The 27091-nt window shown below is 38.2% G+C and overlaps 1 protein-coding gene across 2 annotated transcripts in view; it reads left to right on the forward strand.

Moving 5' to 3' along the window:
- FILIP1 (filamin A interacting protein 1) overlaps positions 1–27091 on the forward strand; it is a 216171-nt gene that overhangs the window by 25942 nt on the left and 163138 nt on the right. The window lies entirely within an intron of this gene.

Genomic DNA, 27091 nt, shown 5'->3' on the forward strand with positions numbered 1-27091 from the left:
AAAAGTGGCAGCCTTTCCCAGACAGACATCAGGGTTCCTTAGCATATTAAGCCTCTTTTCGCAAGTATGCAACACTTAAAATATGCAATCTATGCCTTTACACGTCTCCTTGGTCCAACTTCAGTTTGCATGTCAAAAAAAGGGTATCATTAAAAACGGTATCATTAAACTGACAAATTGATCTCAGGAAAGGGGTCAACATTTTTAGTGGTAGTGGCAAGATTTTTGTCAGGGCAATATTCTAGTGTGTTAGCCAGTAATGGTGTGTGTTTTTGTGTGTGTGAGCACGTGTGTGCATGTGTGTCTCCCTTCCTACTTTGTGGCTAAAAGACACTCTCTCAGGTCCTCTTACTGTTAATTTCACATATGTAATTAGTAAGGGAGTCCCAAGAATAGTTTTAAGCACACTTTTTTTCATGATTCTTAATCTTGGAAGATTCGTACTATTTTCTGACATAGAATAAAGCAAATAAAAATATCTTGAGACATTCTTTATGTTGGAGTTCAGGGTAGAAGTGATTGCTCTCTGGTTTTGGAGACTGGAGGGTTAATGATGAGACAAGGCTGTTGACAACCAGAGGTGTCTGAAGTCCTGGTTTTCCTGGAGTGCTCTCCGTTTCTTGCTTTGAATGAATGACCTGAGTGAGAACGCTAAGATTTTCCTTTCAAAAACATAATGTTATAGACATTCCTTTATGATAAACTTACTTTAATAACAGTCAGGTATATAAGCTGGTTAAGTCTGATATAACAGGTATGAATGTAATCTAGCTACAAATGCAACACATCAATGTAAAAAGCTGCCTGGGAATGGTCTTTTACTGTGAGTTTTCCCAAGAGTTGTCATACAGTTTTAAAAGCCTTTTCTATTTAAGACCGTTTATCTGAGAAAGCCTAATTGAGCAGAATATTGCATTGATAAATTGCTCTGCTCAAGGCAACTGCCTTGAGGTTCCAAATCACAATCTGCGTTTAAGGGCTTCCAACAATAATTACCTCTGTGTAATGAGCAGCAGTCCTTAAAAGGGTCTGCCGTTTCCCCGCAATCTTTTACAGGGTGAGCAGAGCTGTATCCACTGATAACCCAGCTGCCGAGGAACTGAGCAGAGCCGGCTCCAAACTTCTCAGCTGTTGACAGGCTTGACTTGCTGAGAACACTGGTTAAATATAGCACACGCGAGCTCAGCTTCTCGACAAAGTCACTGCTCTGACAGTGCTGTGAAGGGAGCAGAAGACGAGAAACCTAATCTCAGAATCCAACACCTAGCAACAGTTGAAAAAACTTTTAAACAAAAGTCTGGGTGGGAGATATACAACAGCCTCCAATTTCTGCTGATCGGGATTTCAGGGAGAAGAAGCTGCTTTCCCCTTCTCTCTACCCAGTTTCCTGCATGACTTCAGCTATTGGCTAGTCCTAGGAAAGAAAGTGGGAAAAGCTTTTTCCTCTGTATTCTTTTGGGCTGGATAGTTTTCCAGAACTCCAGTCTCTCCTGGGCTGTGGGGCAAGCCACTGGGTTCTTCCAAGGATAAGCTACCTCCATAAAGGACGTACCTTTGGTTAGACGAGCTGCCAGTCAGGTAAGACCAAAATACACAGCTACCTACTGTCTTAAGAAATCTCTGTTTCCACAAGAAGAGAGCTCTCTCTGATTCTGTGTTGTCTGTTTCCTTTGATTCTCACTGTTCCACTATGTGATAACACGTTTAGGAATTATGACGATCACTGTGAATTCTTTTTAAAGAATCAGAAAGTCATCTCTTTCTCAGAATTATCCGATTGTTTTCTAAACACAAAGATTGTAATGATGCTTTAATAGCGATCAAAATATGTCTGCCAAGTTATCATTTTCTGGCAGGTAACAGAAATACGACAAAGGACAACTTCACAGTCCTTTCACAATGAGGATGGCTAACCAATGGGAGGGGTATTTTCTCCAGAGGCAAAATAACTTTCATATAATGAAACTAGCTGAGCAGCTTGTGTGGTAAATGAGAGGCAAGTCCTGCGTGGTGTTTGCGTTGCTGTGCTTTTGACTGGCTGGCTTCTCCTTTGCCGGATTCTCTGATTACACTGGTACACCTTGTGCTGGTTCTGACCTCGTTACATGACAGTCACCCCGAGTGCTTCTCACTAGGCACAAGATATGCCTGGTTTCAGATCACTGCTTTTGCAGTTGTTGAATAGTATTCAGGAGAATACTATTTTGTGTTTTTTTTAAAAAAGACACTGAGTAATTGCTTGTATATAGATGAGACAGATTCTGATTTTTAAAACTCGAATGTATTAGAAAAAATTCTTTCTTAAGTTGCACGTATGTGTGTATGAATGTGTTCACCATAGTGTGAAGGAAATCCTCCTTTTGTCTGTTGTATTGGCTCCCCTTCCATGAGTTTCTATGCTGTTTTATCAGAATTGCTTAGCATGATCAACATCACACTGAATCTGACAAAACTTACGGCTGCACATTGGTGACGTGGTTAGTATTGGTAACTCGTGTCTGTAGTTGGGTTGGATTTGTGTAAGAAGTTTGTTCCTCTAAGTGAACATGATAATTTGAAAAAATATTCTAAACTAAGGATAATTTCAAAGAAGATACAAATGCACATTTTAAAAGAAATTATTCGAGTCTATTTTGTCAACTTAAGTAATTTACCCCAAACCAGTTTTGAACAAATTGTTGACAAGAATGTATCAACTCTTTCAGTAAATGTTCCTATTTTAAGAAAAACGAATTAAAGCTTATATATCATATGCTCAGAAAAATGAAATAGTACATACATTTCAGTACATATTATATTTCATGATTCTGATTGCATGATTAGTTTACAAAGTAAATGCAGCTAATCACGTATAACGAATGTAACAGTGCAAAATGCACTCTGGTAAACTTGGTGTCAGAGAATGAAACTTCTGGTGCTTTAGTGGAGATGAAGTATCTTTGTCTTTAAAGAGTTTCAAAAAGTCTGAACTAAATGCTTTACATTTTTCTTGTTTTTATCTTAGGAAGGGTCACATTGTTGGCTTACAAACGTCTGTGTAAAGCCAAAATCTGCCATTCGTAGATTTCGGAGGCATGTAATTTCTTTTGGAGTTAGTGGAACAGTGTGAGGATAACTGAGTACAGCATTTGGCCCTGGGTGAAAGCATGTTTCCTGATGGATTGATTTCTGAGTATCGTTGTCTTCATGACTGTAAGTTTACCCTTGAGAATCAAAAATAGCTCAGGTTAGAGCACGTGCTTTCCTCCAGTTTATGAACTATCAGCGGTGCAGGTTGTGTTCTCTCGTTCACTCAGGCTCACGTCTGTGTTGTTTTGACCCTTGACCATAAGAGAGCCCATTGCCGTTTCTCCCACCACCTTAAGGTCTGTTCCCTTCATCCTTGGTCTGTATGATAACAGCGCTGTTCCCCTTCCACCCCTCGTTGCCATCCAGACCACCTTGCCCATGACCCTGGGGTTAATTTTCTTATGCTTGTCTCTCCTACTCCTCGCTTATCTTTTGCAACTAGTCGCTGCCAAACACCTAGGCTGGGTATTTTGAGAACCTTCCATCATCTGGCATGTACTTAACTTTTCCAGTCTCAGCTCCCACTACTCAACAACAAGTGTCCCTCTGCTTCAGATAGTTCAGATTTTGGGCCCTTCTCCAAACACCTACATACTGCATATTTCAATGCTCCACCTCTGCCCCTTTCATTCCCTCCTGCCTGGAACACTTTTCCTCCTCTCTCCTGTAGAGACTTTGTCCGCTGTTTAAAACCCAGATCAGTGGCTTGCACTTTCACAATGATTTCCCAGACCATACCATTTAGAAGTGATTCCTTCTTAGTTTGGGCTGTTTGGTGCTCTGTTAGAATTAGGGTCCTTTGGAGCAGGGTTTACTTCTTGAAATTCAGAACAAGTTTATGAAGGTGACCAGGTACAAAGCATTGTCCTAAGCATCCCTTGGCTCTGGAGTGGTTCGGCCCCATGTACCTTGTGGATGTTCTATGAACATTTTTGGCTCTGGATTTCTAATGGTGAGCATGTGAGAAAGTATAGGTAAGTATAAAATCAAGACAAGCAACTGTAAGTGTGGTTAATAGCTTTTTATTTCAAAAACTTCTCAAGGAAGGTCTTCATAGTTTTACCGAGTACAGAAAAATTACAAGTAATTGTGACTACGCTCATGTACTTGATTGTGGAGACGATGTACCTCTTGGGAATGAAATAGGAAGGCAGATATATAAAGACTATATATTTATACATGCATCTCCTGTGTATACACCTAGAGCTCTAAATACTATAACTCGTATACTTTTATCATCTTCTGCTACCAGATTCTATTTATAGTTACCTTTGGTACTATACATTTAAATCATGGTTCCTTCCATTTGTGGGTCATCATGGATTAAAATCTGGCCTTGAACATTAAAATATTTAAATATCATGATTATCCCTTTTTATTTTTCTGTAAATATTTAAAAAAGAGACATTTCTCAGTTTTATTTTAAATCACTCCTGAAACCTGTAGGCTTACTGTGTGAGATAAAGCATGAATCATGATTCTGAACTAATTTTTTTCCATGTTCACCAAAAGAAAAGAATTCTCTTTACATTTTAAGACAGCCAAGGAGGTTAAAATTACTCTTTTAAATGGATGTTCACCAAGAATCACTATGGGATTTTCTCAAAGAAACTTATGAAATATTTAATATATTCATTTAGCAATGATTTCCCAGTGGTTATAATTTTTACTTATTCTTTAGAAGTGACACTTTGTGGTAAAATACTCATTCTCAACTAATGCTAATTGTCTGTTTTGGAAGATGAGCATTTCTTCACAAAACAGTTGCCCTAAGAAATAAGATTTTACAGAGCTTGTTTAATTGACATCTTCACTAATTTGTCCCCTCTCTAACATGTGGGTTTTAAAACAGCAGCATCATGGGAAGTGAAGGGGTGAGCTTAGGCTGAGATCTATTTCAGCAGACAGGTTTAAGAGAAAAAAGGCTGGTAACAGCTTATTAGAAAAATAATATCTGAAAGCCCACAACATACATTTGTTTATACATTAATTATTTTAAACATATGTAGCAGTAGAATGAAAGATAAGCTAATAAAATGCGTTTTGCTTCCTTATATCTGAGCTGGATGTGTCATTCAGATGGAGGAGGCAGGAAAGGCTAATTGCATAGGCAAGTCAGACGGCCTGAATTCAGGTTTCAGCTCACTATGACCCTGGGCAAGTTACTCTGTGCCTCAGCTTCCTCATCTCTAAAATGAGGGTAATAATACTAGCTTCCTCAGAGAGTTGTTCTGAAGATTAAACGAGTTGATAAAACTTACAGTTGCCCAATAGACTTTTCAATAATTTTATGCTATTCTTGCTTTATTAGTGCACTTTAAATATAGTTATCTGTTTAGCTTAATCTTTGTTGCACACAAAAATCTTAGATACAGACGGTTTGTAAAATCAGGTTCATAGATCATAGGAAAGACAGAAGAATGTATTGTTTAAATGTGGAATCTTGTCAGGGACATACTTTGCTGCTGTGTACTCCAAGCAGACATAGTTTGAGCTCCAGCCAATAATTTAGTATGGAATTTATGTTTCAATCCCTCCGTTATCACTCAGCAGTGTGCTGTCTTATAGAATTATTACTAAAAAGGCCAAGAAATCACCCACAGCATAGACTGTTCCATGGTTTCTATATTTGCACTTGGAGATAATGTGTGTTTATATGTAGTGCTTGGGTATCTCTTTTATAGCCGACTACGCTGGGAGACTTCCTCTTCCAAGGAGGGATATATTATTAAATTTATCATTCTTTATTTCTTCCCTTAGATGTTTTGTTTTGTTTTACTAACCTAGTAACAGATAAAAATGAAAAGACCAAAAAAGGTCATCTCACACGAGCTTCAGCCTCACCAAATACAAGTGAATTCTTGCTACTCATTGCCCTTAATCCTAGTCATTCCTCTTAAACATGGCAAGAAAGTATATTCCAAGGCAAAAAAAGAGTGTTACCTCATAAAGATGTATGAGTATATTATGGGGTACTCACTATTCTGTATATTTAACTTAACAAAAATATATGAAGCACTCAAAAGTGGAGAAGTTTCTTAGTAACTTCTACTAGCTTATGCAGGGTACTCACAGTTTAGACCTGTCCATTTTGCTTTATTTTTCACAATTGAAAGGATAAGTTTCTAAAATATAAGGCAAACTGAATTTCAGAATGATCATTCTCTAATGAAGACCTTGTTTTAGAAAGAAAGAAAGAAGAAAGGAGGGAAAGAAAAGAATTTTCCTGGCTTTATAGAATACATTATAAAGGTTCTAGGGCAAAAATATGGGAACCTCAGGAAAACATATTGGCTTATGTTCTTCTTTTTTCCTTAAATGGTAGTCCTACTCTTTAGCTAATCAGAGAAGAGAAAAGGCTGCAGGCAGAATACGACTTTCCCCATGGCAGTAGCTGAGGCAGTGTAATTTCAAAGGCTAGGCAGCGAGTTGTGTAAGAACTTAGAATAAGGAAAGTCCAGCATGAATTGGGCAGCTCCAGTTGGCTGTTGACCAGCTGATTGCAGAACTTGAGAAACTCCCAGGAAAGAGATGAAGAAACACGATATTAACCAGCGCTCCAGTCCCTGAGAGCTTTGTTTAAGCCACAGCAGCACTGAAAAGTCAAAAGAACGTTGGTGTTGCGTTTCCTTTTTGGGAAATGGTGTCAATGTGCATAATATTGTGTGATTTATGTGTTTCTGAGGTCTGTGAAAGACAGACTTTAAAAAGAATTTTTAAAGCTAATGCAGAATTTATCTCAAGTGGTCTGACTTTCATTGAACCCTTAAGGTTCAGGGATTTTTCTGTTTTTGCTTAAATGCTGTCACCTACCTCCTTCACCAAAACATAGATGAAAACAATTGTTGCTTCACTGGCCAAGGACTTTATATGTCTACACTTGAAAATAGTCTTTTTTTTTTTTTTTTGCTTTTTCAGTAATTGTAATTGCAATCTTTCAATCTTTCCAAGTTACTTTGAAGAAGTGAATTATCTGCTGCTTATCTTTGTAAGGAAAAGGTGAAAGAAAGCCATGAAATGGGCATATCAGAGTTGGCCAAATGCATTCTTTAAAAAATGATTTGCTACAGATTTAAAGCCAAAAGGCAATTTGATTGAAAACAGTAGACTGCTGACATCACCAAGACAATCAAATTACTGCCAACTTGCCTTGTTTATATAAAAGATCTTTGCAAAAATAAGGTCCCCCCCGACACACACATGAGTCATAGGCGATACAGTAATAGGGATAAATGGACTTTATTTTTCTTTATATGTCTTTAATATACTTATGTCTTAAGTAACTCCTTTTAGGGCCTGCTTCTTTGACTGAGATACCACAGGAAAGGAAGAGGCATTGCTGAGTTCATAATGCTATTTCAGTGTGGCAGCCTAAGTACATGAGGAAATGACACCCCGGGCCTGTATTTGGAGCCTTGCAGTTACTGTGACGACAACACACACTAATGGAAAACAAAGATGGTCTGCTTGCCAGCACGAGCCAGGAAGAGTTTTGCCAGCTCAGATTTTTCCTAATTATTCTATAAGTCTTGAAATGTGACACTTGAGATATTCAAGGCTCTTTGTGTTTCATTAACTGTTTAGTGAGTGACGCATGCTTCACGGGCAGCCTGGAATTTGGACAAGGGAGGGGCCTTTACATATAAGCTTAACTTTCACATGCTCTCTTGATAGATCTCATCCTCTGGTTTGGACACCGCCAGACCAACTGCTTTGGTCACAGCCTGTTGTTTGGTCCTTAAGGAAGGCAGCTGCTTTGGTAGAATTCACTCCTCGGGGGCCCCTCAACTTTGGTGACAAATCCCCACCTTCCATCTTCTGTTCATTCCATAGATCGTTGCCCAGCATGCCAGGTGTTCCTACTAATGACTGGGACATCTGAATCCCAATTCTTATATAGTGATATAATAGATAATATAATGATAATAACAGCTACATATAATATAGACTATCTGCTTAATGTATGTATTATAGAGCTGTGCATAATTATTTAGTATATATACATGATACCAGTAATAGCATATACTGGAGATTTTTCTGTGCCAGGCACCTTGAATGATTTTATTTACTTCTCATAACAACCCGATGAGGCACTATTTTTATCTCTTGTTTTATGGATTAGAAAAATGAGGTTTATAGATGATAAGTAACTTGCTCAGTGGTAGATTTGAGATTCTAACCCAGGCAATTTGATCTTATTTAGCCCATATTTTCACCACTTTCTTGTAATGCAGGCAGTTGTTCAAGGAGGACCTCTACCTAGGTGACTGTGAGACGTTTTGGTGAAAGGTGTCGAATGTGACCCTGCAGTCTGAAAAGATTCACTAAGAGCAAAGAACAAAGAGATCTGGGGTCAAAAGGCCAATGGGGCTCTTCTCCAGGGTCCTGAAGTAGAGCCAGAAGCTGTAATGGCCTGCGGAGCTGGGCGACCCAGGAAGAGCTAGGCCTGGGGCCCTGGAACACAGAAGCTCTTCTTCCACAGTGGTGGATGGCACAGCGTGGTTCTTGGCTTCTACGCTGCTGAGATGATTCTCTGGAGAAGGAACACGTGGAGCGTTTGGATTTATGATCTGTATGGGCGCTCTTGTAGCCAGATCCCTTGATGCCATTGGGGGTTTTGGTCTGTTGTTGCTCCTGTTGACAAGTTAGAACTCCCCCTCCTATTGTAAAGAAATGCTCTGCAGATCTCTGCCTTGGTCATGGGCATTCCGTTTGTTAAGTGGTTCAAGAGAGAATCCTGCAACATACTTATTCCAGCTGTTGGTAGCAATAAAGCTGGAAGAAGCCTTCGGTGGTGTGTGTAAGGTTGTTGGGGGAGGTACTGAGGAAGGGGACAGAAAGTCTCATTCTGTATAAGAGCCTTATTGACTCCCAATGACTTTGTTTAGGGAGTGAGTTGTCAGCCTAACAGCATGTTGTTCCTTCTGAAAAACAGAGCTGGCTGTAGTTTAAGGAAAATTACCTGATACTTTTCAGCCAGTGGTTTGCTACAGTGGAGCAATGGCGTGAGATATTTTATTATTCTATTTAATTCTTTTACCTTTATTCAAATCCGAGTCATCTCCAATGAGGCCAAAAATCTGACTCTCTGGATATAATTGGAATTTTTGAGTTTCTATTTACTTGTATGACACTTAACTTTTGTACTATCTGAAGTAAAAGGAGAGCAGTTCTAATACAATTTTGATGGAGCAGATAATGCTTTGCTTTTTCTTACGCCAGTGGCCATAAATACTCTACTTTTCCTGTGTATCAAATATCCCGGGTGGTAGGATTTAATATCCCAAGAAGGTGAATGTTTCACGTGAAATAAACACATAACAGAATGGATCTCTACCTTCTGAGAAATTCTATTCTATGAATTACAAACGGCATCTTGTCACAACTATGTAGCACACCCCAGCCCCGCTCCTACATGCTCACTACTGGTCAGCACACAGGACTTGTAGGCTACTTTCCTGACAGGCTAAACACCTTTCTGAAGCAAATACACTCTTTGCTCTGTAGCATAGACCTATTTAATCCAAAATAAAGGTCGTGATGTATTATATTTCATTAAGGCACTCTTTTTCATTCACATGATCTCTCCTGACTTCCTTACGACAAACAAACTAAGAATTTCCCTTTTGTCCTCCCTGTCTTTATGTAAAAAGGTGTAACAGTGTCAAAGGAGGGAAAGAATTAGTGTTCTATCCTTTGGAGACAAAGGGCTTCACTGGTTGGCTTCTGGAAGTATTCTTTTTCTCATTCAATTATTCTAAATTCCTCTTGGCACCCAAACCGCATGATAATTCAGACATTCTGTGAGACCTCCTAGTTCTCTTGGCATTGCCACAGCTGGTCTGACTTCCAGCAGGAATGGGGGCTCTGAGTCTCACACTGTCCATGACCACCCAGCTTTGGTCCTGGAGCCACCCATACCAAAGAGGGTGGAAACCTCTAGACTCTGAGCTCACTCGGGACCATCAGGTCATCTAGTCTGCGGTTCTCAACACTCCCTGTGTGTCAGAGTCACCTGGGATGCTTTGAAAATGCAGATATCCAGGCAATGCCCCAGAGGTTCTGATTCAAGCTGCCCTGAGTGCATACCCAAGTGTTGATCTATTTTGGAAGCTTTTATGTGATTTTAATGTGCATCCAGGGTTGAGAACCAGTTATCTAATACAATCTCTTCATTTTAAAGAAGAAGGTACCAGGATGAAGGAAGAGAGGTCGCTTGGTAGAAGTTACAATGTCCTCTGAGGCTGAATCTATTACCTTTTCTATCACATGATCATAATAAACAACAAAGTAGCCAATATTTAATGACTGCTTTCTATGTGTTAGGCACTAGCAAGGCAGAAGTGAGGCAGATACTCGTACACTCTACATGTACAGATAAGGAGGCTGAGGGAGCTGCCCAAGGCCCTCCAACAAGCAGGTGGCAGATCTGCGATTTGAGTGCAGGCAATTGGACTCCTCAGCTTGTGCTCTTAATCTCTTAATCACTTTGCTGTTCTGGAGCCAACTCTGAGAATGTAAGGTGTTGAGTGGCAGCTGCTCCCCTATTTCAGCATCAGGGGTCTTGTGGCAGCTGGCCTTGGTGCTCTGAGATCCCACTAGCTGGTTTGCTGCTTGGCTGGAGATGGGGTCCTTGCATTCTCTATTTTCCCAATAAGTGTGCCAACTGGAGACAACCCATTCTCTTAGAGACTGTTCCAAAGCGTTCCATTGTCCCCAGTGACTTTGTTTCTTTTATCCAGTCTTTCTTTTGTGGACCATTATAATATTTCCTGTCTTACTTTTGGGCACATATCTTTTTACCTTTAGGTGGAAATTCTAACCACAAACTCTACTCTCTCGTTCAGACCTTGACTTTTCCCCTAACCCTGTGAGTTTGGCTGTGTTCACCATTTTCCCTGGGATTTCCCCATCTCTGGACTTTCTTACTACCCCCTAACTTCTCATGACCTCAGCAACAACAGGAAGGGATTAATCACTTCACTTCTTCTATAGCAGCAGGTGCGTTAGAAACAAGCTGGTCTGTCCCATGGAAGTGACTGGCTGGGGGGTCAGCGTACTCCAAAGATCTCTTAAAGTATACATTTTTAGGTTGCATTATGGAATTAATTTTCTGATTGATTCTGTAAGTTTACATTTCTATAGAGAAGGCTTTTTTACACCTTGGGAAAAATCTATATACATTGTCTGGTTAAATGAACTTTACCAAGATGAAAATCACAAATGGCAAATACCTATAGCACAGATTTCTGTAAGCAATAGCAACTCAACAAAAAGTGAAAGATTATAATAAATATTCTATGATAAATATTTACATGTAAATTTAAAAAATGAACGTGATATATAGATTCAGGTATGACTTGGGACTTTTTTTAGAGCCGTGTTTCATAAAACAAGTGCTCAATAAGTTGAATCTGTTAAGTGTCATGGAATTGAGGAAGTAAACATTACTGAACAGCTTTGATCAGTAATTGGACTGAACATAATTTTTTTTATATAAACATGGGAATAACAATCACTGACCATGGGTGATTATTTCTCTGCTTCTCAGTATTCTCTAAACCTTTAATGACCACATATTGTTTTTATTACAAGTTAAAAATCAACAGACATCTTAAATGTTCATTAGAGCATCAGAGAGTAATGAATGCTTAACTGAGTGGAAGCTAGACTCTGTAGCTGTGATTAGCATGATATATGTATATTCCCAACAACAGACTAGAACTCTTACTTTAAATGCATAACTATTTTTCAAAAATTAATTAATTAATTTATTTTTGCTGTGTTGCGTCTTCGTTTCTGTGCGAGGGCTTTCTCTAGTTGTGGCAAGCGGCGGCCATTCTTCGTCGCGGTGCGCGGGCCTCTCACTATCGCGGCCTCTCTTGTTGTGAATCACAGGCTCCAGACGCGCAGGCTCAGTAGTTGTGGCTCACGGGCCTAGTTGCTCTGCGGCACGTGGGATCTTCCCAGACCAGGGCTCGAACCCGTGTCCCCTGCATTGGCAGGCAGATTCTCAACCACTGCGCCGCCAGGGGAGCCCCAAATGCATAACTATTGACACAAGTCTAATTGCTCCTCATCTCTTCACTCATGTGCTGCAAAACTCATAAAAAAAACAACAACAAACAAACACAAAACAAAACACAACCAAGCTCTTATTTGGTTTACTAGCTGGAAATGCGCTTATCCTTGGAAATCTATTTTGGAGTTAGTTGCTCTCCTCCCCTACAAGTGGTAAAGCAACAGCTGCCATTTAATTAATGTTCTGCTGACAGCTCCAGCTGATGAATACCGTTGAAGTTCCCTATCAGCATCAATACTACCCACATTACCCCAGGAGGAAATATTGATTATAGTTGCTTGATTTTGCCTTATTTCACCGTAGCTTTCTTTCCTGCACTACTTCCTTCAAATTCCAATGAGGCTGTTATTTACATCACCATTCACATCTTCCAGGGAATAAGGTCCCGGTGGAACACATGTGTTCCTGGTGATGTATTGCAATGGAATCTCACCAAAATGAACACGTGAAGCACTGAGCTCAAATAGAGGAGAGGACTGGGGGAAAACCAGATGAAAGTGACTTGTGGTTTCTCAGAAAGTAAAGAATTTTGTCCTTTTGAGAGAGAGATTAGAGAAAAGAAAAAGAGCTCTTGTTTTTCCACATAGCATAAATGTATGGTTAAAACCCTGCAATCTGATTTATATCTGGATTATTATTTCAAGTTCTGTTCCCAGAACTTTCATAGGAGTTGAACTTCAACAGTACTATCATTACTCTTGTGTGACAATGAAAAAGATTTGAGCTGTGTGAACACAACCATTTCCAGAGTGAGATCCGTTCAATCCACTCATCCTGAAGAACGTATCTTAGGCTCCGTCAGGCAAGGCCCATGCACGTAGCTAACTGGCAACAGGTAGAACACAGGATCCAAATGGTGTGGCCTTAGATGACAAAGAGTGGTTCAAGCTAGTATCTGGCCCCTGAGGATCTAACATGAGGTTATGGGGTGTCCTGGAAGGCAGGTTGTGTTCTGACCCAGGCAGGGTGTCAGCGTTTGGGCAAGCCTGTCAGCAGGACCAGCGGGGAGAGCCGGGAGGTGGGATTCAGGGACAGAATAGTTCTGGAGGAGAAACAGTCCTAGAGACTCTGTAATGCAATGTCAAAACGACTGAGATGATACTAAATCCCAGAGTCCTGGGCTGGAGCTCTTTGTGTCCCTCCTGCTTCACATTTAGTTCGTCGTGTTCGCCGACTCGCTAAATATTTATTGAGATTCATCTGTGTCAGGCACTGAGCTAGGGATTGGGTACAATAGTGAATATCATATTATCTCTAGTCTCTAACTGGGTTACAGGTAAAAACAATGGCAATTTCAATGCCATGTGACTAGTGAGTGAATGGGATTGTGGGAGCACTCACCTGGTTTTGGGTGGCGAGTGACTGATTCAGGAGATCAGAGATGGGGCGATAAAGCAACTCTTGCTGTGGGGAAAGGGGACCCTAGAGGCTGAAAACTAGGTAGGGCCTGACAAACAAGGTCTAAGGGAAGGCAGAGGAAATTAATGTGACTGAAAGGCTCAATGACTGATTTGTTGCAACAAGTCCATATAGCTTTATGAATGGTGGGGAACTCGTAAGTTGCATTCTTTTCTTATATGATAATTTTAAAGTTTTTAAAACATATGATAATGTTTTTATCATATATGATAATTTTATATGATAATTTTAATGTTTTTAAGAATAATGTGATGAAGAGGGTGCACTATATACATACATTTTCATCACACTTAAATCTGTCTTGGCCATTATGAGCCAACCAAATATGCATCTTGTGGGCTGGAAAATTCCTGACCCTCACCACCACCCACACTCTGAGCATTCTTTTAAAGCAGTGACCAGTCTTAATAGGAATTCTGTGGTGGTCCAGTGGTTAGGACTCTGCTCTCACTGCTGAGGGTGTGGGTTCAATTCCTGGTTGGAGAACTAAGATCCCGTGGCCAAAAAAAACAGCAGTGATCAGTCTTTTAGATATATTTCTAAAAGGGAGTGATGGATATTGCCTATAAAATTCTTTGCTTTAAGACTTTTACAAGTTTGTGCACTTTGAAAAATACTTACATATATTCAACACTTCACTTCAAGTGACTAAGTGCTTCTGGAGCAAGAAACTTATGTGAATAGCCAGGAAATTTTTGAAGTACCAGTTGGGAGCATTGCCTCACCACATAATAAAATGAATTTTGAAACAACACTCATTAAAATCACTTTTGATAGTGGTGTCAGAATCAGTTCACATCAGATGAGGAGATCAAAGGAAAATAGTCAGAACTCCAGAAACCTACATATGAGAGTTTTGTGTTAGAAAGGAGAGACACTTCAAATCAGAAAAGAAAATATGGAGTTTTCAGTCAATGGGGTTGAAAAAACTGGAAAAAAATGAAATGAAATCTCTATGTCACCACTTATACCAATACATACTAGATGCATCAGAAATTTAAGTGTAAAAATTGAAAGTGAAATACTTGAAAAATGTATACATATTGGTGGAGTGGGAAAGACCTTCCTACGCAAGGGAAAAAAGCAGTAAAACAAAAGACTAAAATATTTGACTCCATGAAAACAGAATGAAAACTTTTATACAGGAAAAAAACCCACCTCATGAACAAAGTTAAAATGCAAACAGCAATCTGGGCAAAAATATTTGTGACAAAATAAATTAAAAACAAATATCCTTAACACAAAGAGCTCTTTTAAATGAATAAAGCAAGAGACACGACAATAGAAAAATGGACAAATGGCATAAATAAACAATTTGTAGTAAATGTGTGAAAAACTATGTAACCTCACTGATAATTAAAAGTTCAAATTTAAAGAAGACAGTAGGGGCTTCCCCGGTGGCACAGTGGTTAAGAATCCATCTGTCAATGCAGGGGACACGGGTTCGAGCCCTGGTCCAGGAAGATCCCACATGCTGTGGGGCAGCTAAGCCCGTGAGCCACAACTACTGAGCCTGCACTCTAGAGCCCGTGAGCCACAACTACTGAGCCCATGCGCCCAGAGCCTGTGCTCCACAACAAGAGAAGCTACTGCAATGAGAAGCCCGCACACCGCAACAAAGAGTAGCCCCCACTCTCAGCAACTAGAGAAAATCTGCGTGCAGCAGCGAAGACCGGATGCATCCAAAAATTAAATAAATTAATAAATAAATAAATTTTAAAAATAAATAAAAAAGAACGTAGTATTAATTCAACCAACGCATTGACACACAACAGAATCCAATACCTGTATGGTGAGGGTGTGATGAAGTGGTTGCTATGGAATGCTGGTGGGAAAATCAGCTAGGACGAGCTTCCTGAAAGGCAATTTGACAATATGTGGTAGAAATCTTAATAATCAGAAGAAAATCAGGCCACTTCCATTTTGAAAAAAAGCATTGTTTTCCTTTCCTCCTATTGTTCTCAAGTATTGCCTATTGACTTCTAAACGTTTGGCACACCTAGAGGCTCTTATTAAAAAGAAAAGTCCACATACTTCTTCCTCAGTAGCTTGATAGGATTTCCTAGGAGGGACCTTGCTTGATTAGAATTATGGAAACAAGGCTGCATAGTCCGTTCTGCCTAATCACTGAAGTGCCAGGAACATCTTGATGGCCGTGTATTTCCTGAGTAATGTTATTATCAGAACAGAAATTGATATCCAAAATGGACACATATACGACTGGATCACGAGGGTAGGGGAGCAGGGGCAGGTGGATAAAATGGGGCACTGGAGTCAGGAATCCTTGCTTCTGATCACTACTTCCTAAAACTGCTGAGGCTCATTAGGGTTATAGGGCTAAACTGATCCAGGAAAACGGTACCAAGGCTCAAATTTTGGGCGATCTGCTCAGTTCATGAATTATTCTGAAAAAATTGTTTTACCATAATATCTTTAGATACTGATGGATGCTAAGAGATGATTGACTCCAACCACTTTTTAGGAGGGATGAGGAAGCTGAGACCCAGAAAGTCTGTCTTTCTCGAAGTCGTATAGCTTATGAATTCAAATCTGTGAATTCATAGACAAGCCACAGCATCGTGCTGCATATCTTCCTGGAATCCAGAGCATTATCTGTCTTGGGTTATTTCCCAAGATACTTGTTGTTTAAAAGCTCATGGTTTCTCTGTCTCCTCCTGCCTCTGGCACTGCAGATGGGCTTTTGGGCTGCAGTTGGGCTTTTCGGGACACCAGCACCTCTCTCCTCATCACTTCTGTCTGTTATTCCAGGGGATGGAGGGAGGCCAGTTGGAGAGTGGTGTGTGGTGTGTGGTGTGCGTGCGTCCTGCAAGGGGTCTTGTGAGGGTGGTGCCTGGTGCCTGTGATGCTCAGCTGCTTCTCACTTGTCTGAGAGCAGGAACATTTTGTGAATGGGTAGGGAGCAGTGATGTGAGTGAAACCTCACCCAGACCTTGTGTGTTAACATTCTTGTGCTTTGTTCTGGACAAGGCCTTTCTTGGAAGAAGCCACTCCTGAAAGATTACCCAGAGTGTAGGTAGGCAGTAAGCATTTCACACACTCTTTTGTTGTTGGGTCCTGCAAGGAATGTGCTGAGATGAGAGTGGTGCTTTGTCACTTTGGTGGTCCTTCCAAGTGTTCTTTTTCGTACACTGGGCACAAGTGAATGAGTTCCCTTTACCTCTCTCAAACCCACAGATAAAGTGAGCCTATGCGTTATATGTAATTCTGTTAATTAGAATCTAAGTGTGAATAATAGCACAACTATGCCTAATTTCCAACTTCTATTTGGCGATTTGACTAACAATGCATTATTCAGTGAGTTCATCACCTTCTCCTTCTGTAGCCCTCCTTTCTTTAAACAGCCAAAATGAATACATTCTCATGTCTTTGCTTCTTTATCATCCCTTGTACCCTCCCTTCCATACTCACAGTGATGGTAGGGATTCTGTTTCCCCTTTCTCCCTCCCAACCTGAGTTCAGGCCCTGATATGTGTGAGTTTTGTCCCCTCCCTCACAGGAGGACCTTCTCTGTCAGGCTTCCTAATCAACTTTCCATGCTTTCCTGGGCTTATTCCTCATTCTTTCCTCTTTCCCTTCTTTTCAGAACCCTCTTTCTGTTATTTCTCCTGCTTCAGCCAGTCTTTGAACATCTTTCAACATGAATATACATGAAAGGTACATAAATCAAGACACTTTTATTAATGTTATGGAGAAAGTTGTTATTCATAAAGGATAATTTGCTGTCAGTAATTAACTTTCAACCTCAAGATTTATTTTCAATTCCCAGTCGTTCTCTGAGAAATACCCATCTTGGAGGAGGGAACTGCCATTTCTCCTAGATTGTTGTACAACAGAGCAGAGATTGAAGCATAAATTACCACTCTACATGGGAGGTCAGACTAGATGCTTGGGAACAAGGAGATGGTCTGACTTGACTCTCTTCTCAGTTTTTAATATTTGTTTTTCTATTCTGGAATTTGGTGATTTAAGCCGGAATAGTGTCTACTCCATTAAGAGACTGGAAGAACATTGTGTAAGTACAGTGATTGTAAAGGGTGTTTAATATACCAGGAAAAGGTCAGAATTTGGTTATATAAAATCCTCAGCTAAATTCCAGAAATTTTTCATGAGTGCTTTATTTAAAAGGAGAGCTATAAAATGTGGATTTAAAATATGTATGTGGGATGGATTGGATACCATTTTCTCAAATATTCTTGGAAAGTTTCTGTATAACGATGGTGTGTAATTAATTTCTTTTACCCAACTTAGGTTCCTCACTAATAGTGGTTGATTTATTTGTTTAATTTGGTTCATATCAAACTGAAGGTTACAAATAACCTCCTTTGCTGTGTATGGTCTGGACCCAACTATAGAAGCTATTGTCTGTGTAATTTTCTACTTACAGCCCAATTAAACTGAAAGACAAATTAAGAATGATGACATCAGTAAGACCTGATCTATAAACTGTCATGTGAATATGACAATCATTAATGCATTAATGTTCATTTTAATATAACTATTATATCTATTGGCTATAGGAAGAAAATAAAGACAGAATAATAATAAAGTTTTTACTGAGTGCTCCCAACATACCAGAATCTATGCTACATGCTTAATGTGCATGGTATAAAAATAACTATTATTATTCCTGTTTTATAGATATGCTGTTTTTTAAATTCTTGCTTAAGACATGGTCTGACTTCTTGTCATCTAAAATTTGGGCTTATCTGAAACTCACGTTTTAGGAAACAGGGTGCAAGCTCATGAAATACTTTTTCCCTCATGAATTTCCTAATATTTGGTAGTGTTGATTTGTATACAGAATTCACTATGAAATAAAAAAAAATTCCCATAAATATATTATCAGAGTCAAAAAAGTAAGCAATATTCAAAGCCATTTTAACTTGTTAAACCTCAGAAAAGATTTTTTATTATTTTAATACTATATTAATAGTTAATTTTAATATGTTATTAACATATTTTGTGTGATATAATAATAAAATAATATATTATATTATTAATATGTGCACGGTACTCCTATGTAGGGAATGGTGGCGTGGTGGACAAGACCCAGCCACCATAAATACAACAAGGACTGTAAGGTGATTCCAGGAGAGGAATTGAGTTAACTCTGAGCCACCCATTGTTTTATGTCAGATTCTCCTCGTTATTAGTTCAGGTTATAAAATAAAATTTTCTTTTTTTTTTAACTTTAATTTTATTTATTTTTTTATGCAGCAGGTTCTTATTAGTTATCCATTTTATCCATAATAGTGTATACATATCAATCCCAATCTCCCAATTTATCACATCACCACCCCCCACCCCCCAGCCACTTTCCCCCCTTGGTGTCCATACTTTTGTTCTCTACCTCTGTGTCTCTAATTTGGCCCTCAAACCAGTTCATCTGTATGATTTTTCTAGGTTCCACATATATGCGTTAATATACGATATTTGTTTTTCTCTTTCTGACTTACTTCACTCTGTATGACAGTCTCTAGGTCCATCCACGTCCACACAAATGACCCAATTTCGTTCCTTTTTATGGCTGAGTAATATTCCATTGTATATATGTACCACATCTTCTTTATCCATTCACCTGTCGATGGGCATTTAGGTTGCTTCCATGACCTGACTACTGTAAATAGTGCTGCAATGAACATTGGGATGCATGTGTCTTTTTGAATTATGGATTTCGCTGGGTACATGCCCAGTAGTGGGATTGCTGGGTCATATGGTAATTCTATTTTTAGTTTTTTAAGGAACATCCATACTGTTCTCCATAGTGGCTGTATCAATGTACATTCCCACCAACAGTGCAAGAGGGTTCCCTTTTCTCCACGCCCTCTCCAGCATTTGTTGTTTGTAGATTTTCTGATGATGCCCATTCTAACTGGTGTGAGGTGATACCTCATTGTAGTTTTGATTTGCATATCTCTAATAATTAATGATGTTGAGCAGCTTTTCATGTGCTTCTTGGCCATCTGTATGTCTTCTTTCGAGAAATGTCTATTTAGTTCTTCTGCCCATTTTTGGATTGGGTTGTTTGTTTTTTTTAATATTGAGCTGCATGAGCTGTTTATATATTTTGGAGATTAATCCTCTGTCTATTGATTCGTTTGCAAATATTTTCTCCCATTCTGAGGGTTGTCTTTTCGTCTTGTTTGTAGTTTCCTTTGCTTTGCAAAAGTTTTTAAGTTTCATTAGGTCCCATTTGTTTATTTTTGTTTTTATTTCCATTACTCTAGGAGGTGGGTCAAAAAAGATCTTGCTGTGACTTATGTCAAAGTGTGTTCTTCCTATGTTTTCCTCTAAGAGTTTTATAGTGTCCAGTCTTACATTTAGGTCTCGAATCCATTTTGAGTTTATTTTTGTGCATGGTATTAGGGAGTGTTCTAATTTCATTCTTTTACATGTAGTTGTCCAGTTTTCCCAGCACCACTTAGTGAAGAGACTGTCTTTTCTCTATTATACATCCTTGCCTCCTTTGTCATAGGTTAGTTGACTATAGGTGCGTGGGTTTATCTCTGGGCTTTCTATCCTGTTGCACTGATCTATATTTCTGTTTTTGTGCCAGTGCCATACTGTCTTGATTACTGTAGCTTTGTAGTATAGTCTGAAGTCAGGGAGCCTGATTCCTCCAGCTCCATTTTCTTCCCTCAAGACTACTTTGGCTAACCGGGGTCTTTTGTGTCTCCATACAAATTTTAAGATTTTTTTTCTAGTTCTGTAAAAAGTGCCATTGGTAATTTGATAGGGATTGGATTGAATCTGTAGATTGCTTTGGGTAGTATAGTCATTTTCACAAGATTGATTCTTCCAATCCAAAAACATGATATATCTCTCCATCTGTTTGTATCAATTTTAATTTCTTTCATTAGTGTCATAGTTGTCTGCATACAGGTCTTTTGTCTCCCTAGGTAGGTTTATTCCTAAGTATTTTATTCTTTTTATTGCAATGGTAAATGGGAGTGTTTCTTAATTTCTCTTTCAGATTTTTCGTCATTAGTATATAGGAATGCAAGAGATTTCTGTGCATTAATTTTGTATCCTGTGACTTTACCACATTCATTGATTAGCTCTAGTAGCTTTCTGGTGGCAATTTTAGGATTCTCTATGTATAGTGTCATGTCATCTGCAAAGAGTGACAGTTTTACTTCTTCTTTTCCAATTTGTATTCCTTTTATTTATTTTTCTTCTCTGATTGCTATGCCTAGGACTTCCAAAACTGCATTGAATAATAGTGGCAAGAGTGGACATCCTTGTCTTGTTCCTGATCTTAGAGGAAATGCTTTCAGTTTTTCACTGTTGAGAATGATGTTTGCTGTGGGTTTGTTGTATATAGCCTTTATTATGTTCAGGTAGGTTTCCTCTATGCCCACTTTCTGGAGAGTTTTTATCATAAATGGGTGTTGAATTTTGCATCTATTGCATCAATAGATGCATGAATTCTCCATCTATTGAGATGATCATATGGTGTTTCAGTTTGTTAATGTGGTGTGTCACATTGATTGATTTGTGTATATTGAAGAATCCTTGCATCCCTGCAATAAATTCCACTTGATCATGGTGTATGATCCTTTTAATGTGTTGTCGAATTCTGTTTGTTAGTATTTTATTGAGAATTTTTGCATCTATATTCATCACTAATATTGGTCTGTAATTTTCTTTTTTGTAGTATCTTTGTCTGGTTTTGGTATCGGGGTGATGGTGGTCTCATAGAATGAGTTTGGGAGCGTTCCTTCGTCTGCAAGTTTTTGGAAGAGTTTGAGAAGGAATGTTTGACAGAATTCATCTGTGAAGCCATCTGGTCCTGGACTTATGTTTGTTGGAAGATTTAAAATCACAGTTTCAATTTCATTACTTGTGATTGGTCTGTTCATTTTTTCTATTTCTTCCTGGTTCAGTCTTGGAAGGTTATACCTTTCTAAGAATTTGTCCATTTCTTCCAGGTTGTCCATTTTATTGGCATAGAGTTGCTTGTAGTAGCCTCTTAGGTTGCTTCATATTTCTGAAATGTCCATTGTAACTTCTCCTTTTTCATTTCTAATTTTATTGATTTGAGTCCTCTCCCTCTTTTTCTTGATGAGTCTGTCTAATGGTTTATCAATTTTGTTTATCTTCTCAAAGAACCAGCTTTTACTTCTATTGATCTATGCTATTGTTTTCTTTGTTTCTATTTCGTTTACTTCTGCTCTGATCTTTATGATTTCTTTCCTTCTACTAACTTTGGGTTTTGTTTGTTCTTCTTTCTCTAGTTCCTTTAGGTGTACGGTTGATTGTTTATTTGAGATTTTTCTTGTTTCTTGAGGTAGGATTGTATTGCTATAAACTTCCCTCTTAGAACTGCTTTTACTGCATCGCATAGGTTTTGGATTGTCGTGTTTACATTGTCATTTGTCTCTAGGTAGTTCTTGATTCCCTCTTTGATTTCTTCAGTGATCTCTTGGTTGTAGAGTAACATATTGTTTAGCCTCCATGTGTATGTGTTTTTTATGTATTTTTCCCTGTAATTGATGTCTCATCTCATAGTGTTGTGGTCAGAAAAGATCCTTGATATGATTTCAGTTTTCTTAAATTTACTGAGGCTTGATTGTGACCCAAGATGTGATCTATCCTTGAGAACATTCCATGTGCACTTGAGAAGAAAGTGTAATCTGCTGTTTTGGGGTGGAATGTCATATAAATGTCAATTAAATCTATCTGGTGTATTGTGTCATTCTAAGCTTGTGTTTCCTTATTAATTTTCTGTTTGGATGATCTGTCCATTGGTGTAAGTAAGGTGTTAAAGTCCCCCACTATTATTGTGTTACTGTCGATTTCCTCTTTTAGAGCCGTTAGCAGTTGCCTTATGTATTGAGGTGTTCCTATGTTGGGTGCATATATATTTATAATTGTTGTATCCTCTTCTTGGATTGATCCCTTGATCATTATGTAGCGTCCTTCCTTGTCTCTTGTAACATTCTTTATTTTAAAGTCTATTTTATCTGATATGAGTATTTCTACTCCAGCTTTCTTTTGATTTCCATTTGCATGGAATATCTTTTTCTATCCCTTCACTTTCAGTCTGTATGTGTGTCCCTAGGTCTGAATTGGGTCTCTTGTAGAGAGCATATATATGGGTCTTGTTTTTGTATCCATTCAGCAAGCCTGTTTCTTTCGGTTGGAGCATTTAATCCATTCACGTTGAAGGTAATTATCGGTATATATGTTCCTATGACCATTTTCTTAATTGTTTTGGGTTTGTTTTTGTAGGTCCTTTTCTTCTCTTGTGTTTCCCACTTAGAGAAGTTCCTTTAGCATTTGTTGTAGAGCTGTTTGGTGTTGCTGAATTCTCTTAGCTTTTGCTAGTCTGTAAAGCTTTTGATTTCTCCGTTGAATCTGAATGAGATCCTTGCTAGGTAGAGTAATCTTGGTTGTAGGTTCTTCCCCTTTCATCACTTTAAATATGTCATGCCGCTGCCTTCTGGCTTGTAGAGTTTCTGCTGAGAAATCAGCTGTTAACCTTATGGGAGTTCCCTTGTATGTTATTTGTCGTTTTTCCCTGTTGCTTTCAATAATTTTTCTTCGTCTTTAATTTTTACCAATTTTATTACTATGTGTCTTGGTGTGTTTCTCCTGCCTGGGACTCTGTGCGCTTCCTGAACTTGGGTGGCTATTTCCTTTCCCATGTTAGGGAAGTTTTCGACTATAATCCTTCAAATATTTTCTCGGGTCCTTTTTCTCTCTCTTCTCCTTCTGGGTCCCCTATAATGCGAATGTTGTTGTGTTTAATGTTGTCCCAGAGGTCTCTTAGGCTGTCTTCATTTCTCTTCATTCTTTTTTCTTTATTCTGTTCCACAGCAGTGAATTCCACCATTCTGTCTTCCAGGTCACTTATCCATTCTTCTGCCTCAGTTATTCTGCTATTGATTCCTTCTAGTGTATTTTTCATTTTAGTTATTGTATTGTTCATCTCTGTTTGTTTGTTCTTTAATTCTTCTAGGTGTTTGTTCTTTAGGTCTTCTAGGTCTTTGTTAGACATTTCTTGCATCTTCTCAATCTTTGCCTCCATTCTTTTTCCGAGGTCTTGAATCATCTTCACTATCATTATTCTGAATTCTTTTTTTGGAAGGTTGCCTATCTCCACCTCATTTAGTTGTTTTTCTGGGGTTTTATCTTGTTCCTTCATCTAGTATATAGCCCTCTGCCTTTTCATCTTGCCTATCTTTCTGTGAATGTGGTTTTTTTTCCACAGGCTGCAGGATTGTAGTTTTTCTTGCTTCTGCTGTCTGCCTTCTGGTGGATGAGGCTACCTAAGAGGCTTGTCCAAGTTTCCTGATGGGAGGGACTGGTAAAATAAATTTTTCTTTGCGGAAAGCTAACCACCATTAGTGTTATCAGATCTTTACTTGCTTCTCTAACGACTTACACTGACCAGCCCAGACTGTGTGTGATTTACAGTTCAAATAATGTTGATTTATATTCATTGTACATTTGAATGGAAACTTTTAATTAAATGCACTTTAAAATGGAGACCAATTAAACTTTTGTCTGATATTATCTTCTTAAAATAGCTAATGAGTATAATAATCTCATGGAAGCTCTGTGCCTCCTCTGGGGAACCAAATGGACAGCTCCTCCACTGCCTCTATGGCAACTGCAGACCTCCTGAGGAAACACTGCCTGGAAGGAAGACAGAACTAGCATCTCAGTTGGACCAAGTTACAGTGGAGGGATCCTCCTTACTTTTCCTTGGTTTTCACGCATGGACTGTCCTTGAAGGTGAAGATTGTTGGGTCTGACATATGGGTAGTTACCATATGATAACCACTTGGGGGAGTGGGAGGTGGCTTTAAATACAGCATGAGTGTATAACTGCAGACATTTAGTGAATCACAGCTCTATGAGTGCAGCTTTTTTGTTGTAGTGAAAACTTGGAGGCAATATATATTACTAATTAGGAAAAGGAGGAATCTGAGTTGCTCTGACATCAAATTTGAAAAAGTAAATGACTATTTAATAAAACAATATATTAAATAAAAATAAATACAAAAATATCTACTTTAAGATTCTTTTGGAAACATTAGAAGACTGTATTACAAGAGTTAACAATGATCATCTCTGTTTGGATGAGTGTGACTTAAAATTTCTACAGTAAGTATGCATCTTATTTAATAAGAAAAAAAGTTGAAGTAATTTAACAATGACTTGATGGATTCGTTCACATGACCAAATAGATAAGGAATATTCCATTTAGACCCAAGATTTAATAAGATATTCTCTGAAGATCATAATGCTATCATTGTACTTGTGTATTTATAGGCTATGTTTGCTATAAAAGATTTAAAAGATTATCATATAGATTTGGTAGGAATTGTTTTACGTTGTCCCAAATAAAACTATAATGTCTCTGTATTTTTAAACAAAACATTTCTTGGCTAGCATATGCATGGACATTTTGCTTTTCCAAAAATGCATTTGTTTTGTTTATTTTTAAAAAAGTTTAAACAATCATGAACTTACAGAAAAGTGGAAAGTACAGTACAAAGACTGTCTTCCCCTGGAACCATTGGAGAGTGAGTTTCAAACCTGATTCCCATCATCCTTAATTCTTTAGTGTGAATTACCTACAAATAAGGATATTCTCCTATGTAACTGTGATACAAGCATCAAGATTAGAAAATTAACACTGATACTTTACTACCATCGAATTCCCAGAACCCATTCCAGTTTCCCAGTTTTCCCAGCAGTGTCTTCTGTAGCAAAAGGATTTGTTTCAGAATCACAATTGCTTTTAGTTATATCTATCTCTTTCATTTATTTCAGTCTGGAACATTTCCCTATTCCTTCCTTGACACTTTTGAAGATTACAGGTCATTTATTTTGTGGAATGTCCCTCATTTTGGGTCTGTCTGACGTTTCCTCATGATTAGATCCAGGTTATGCACCTTTGGCAAAGCATTTTTTGTTTGTTTGTTTTTTATGCTTGAGTTATATATGTATGTTTGTATATGTATATATGTAGACACATATATATCTATATAAAATATAAACTTTAGTATGTCCTCCTTTTCATTCCTAATATTATTTTTAATTGAACTATATTTGACATATAATATTTTAATTTCATGAGTACAATATAATGATTCAACATTTGTAGACATTGCAAAATAAGTCTAGTTACCATCTGTCACCATACAAACCTAATACAATATTATTGACTGTATTCCCTACGCTGTACATTATACCCTCATGACATTTATTTTATAACTGGAAGTTTGTACCTCTTGATTCACTTCCCCCATTTCACAGCCTTTCAGCCTCTCTCTGTCAACCACCACTCTATTTGCTGTATTTGTTAGTCTGGGTTTTTGTTTGTTGGTTGGTATGTTTTGATTTTTAGATTCCACATATAAGTGAAATCATACGATATTTCTCTTTCTCTGTCTGACTTATTTCACTTAGCATAATACCCTCAAAGTCCATCCAGGTTGTGGCAAATGGCAAGATTTTCTTTTTTAAGGCTGAGTAGTATTCCATTTTAGGTGTGTACCACATCTTCTTTATCCATTCATCTATCAGTGGATACTTAAGTTGTTGCCATATCTTGGTTATTGTAAATAATACTTCAATGAACATAGGGGTGCATATGTCTTTTCAAGTTAGTGTTTTTATTTTCTTTGGGTAAGTACCTAGAAGTGGAATTGCTGGATCATATGGTAGTTCTATTTTTAGTTTTTTAATGAACCTCCATACTTTTCTCCATAGTGGCTGCACCAATTTACGTCCCCAGCAACAGTGCACGAGGGTTCCCTTTTCTCCACATTCTCACTAACACTTGTTATTTGTTGTTGTTGTTGTTGTTTTCCACAGGAGAAGGAAGGATTTATTTTGCTTGCAGCAAGTAAGGAGAACACTGGGGATATTTCCCAAAGCAGTGTCTTTTGTTGATTTTTTGATAATAGCCATTCTGACCATTGTAAAATGATATCTCATTGTGGTTTTTATTTGCATTTCCCTGATGATTAGTGATTTTGACCATCTTTTCATGTGCCTGTTGGCCATGTGTATGTCTTCTTTGGAAAAATGTCTTTTCAGATCCTCTGCCTATTTTATAATTGGATTTTTTTTTTATTATTGAGTTGTATGAGCTCTGTATCTATTTTGTATGTTAAACTTTTATTGGACGTATGATTTGCAAATATCTTCTCCTACTCAGTAGGTTGCCTTTTCGTTTTGCTGATGGTTTCCTATGCTGTGTAGAAGCTTTTTAATTTGATGTAGTCCATTTGCTTATTTTTGTTTTTGCTGCCCTTGCCTTTGGAGCCAGATTCAAGAAAGTATCTCTGAGACCAATGTCAAGGAGCTTACTGCCTCTGTCTTCTTCTAGAAGTTTTATGGTTTGAGGTCTTACATTAAGTCTTTAATCCATTTTCAGTTAATTTTTGGGTATGGTGTAAGATAGTGGTCTAGGTTCATTCTTTTTCATGTGGCTGTCCAGTTTTCCAAACACTGTTTATTGAAGAGACTGTCTTTCCC

The sequence above is a fragment of the Delphinus delphis genome, chromosome 14, assembly GCF_949987515.2.
Source record: "Delphinus delphis chromosome 14, mDelDel1.2, whole genome shotgun sequence".
NCBI lineage: Eukaryota > Metazoa > Chordata > Mammalia > Artiodactyla > Delphinidae > Delphinus > Delphinus delphis.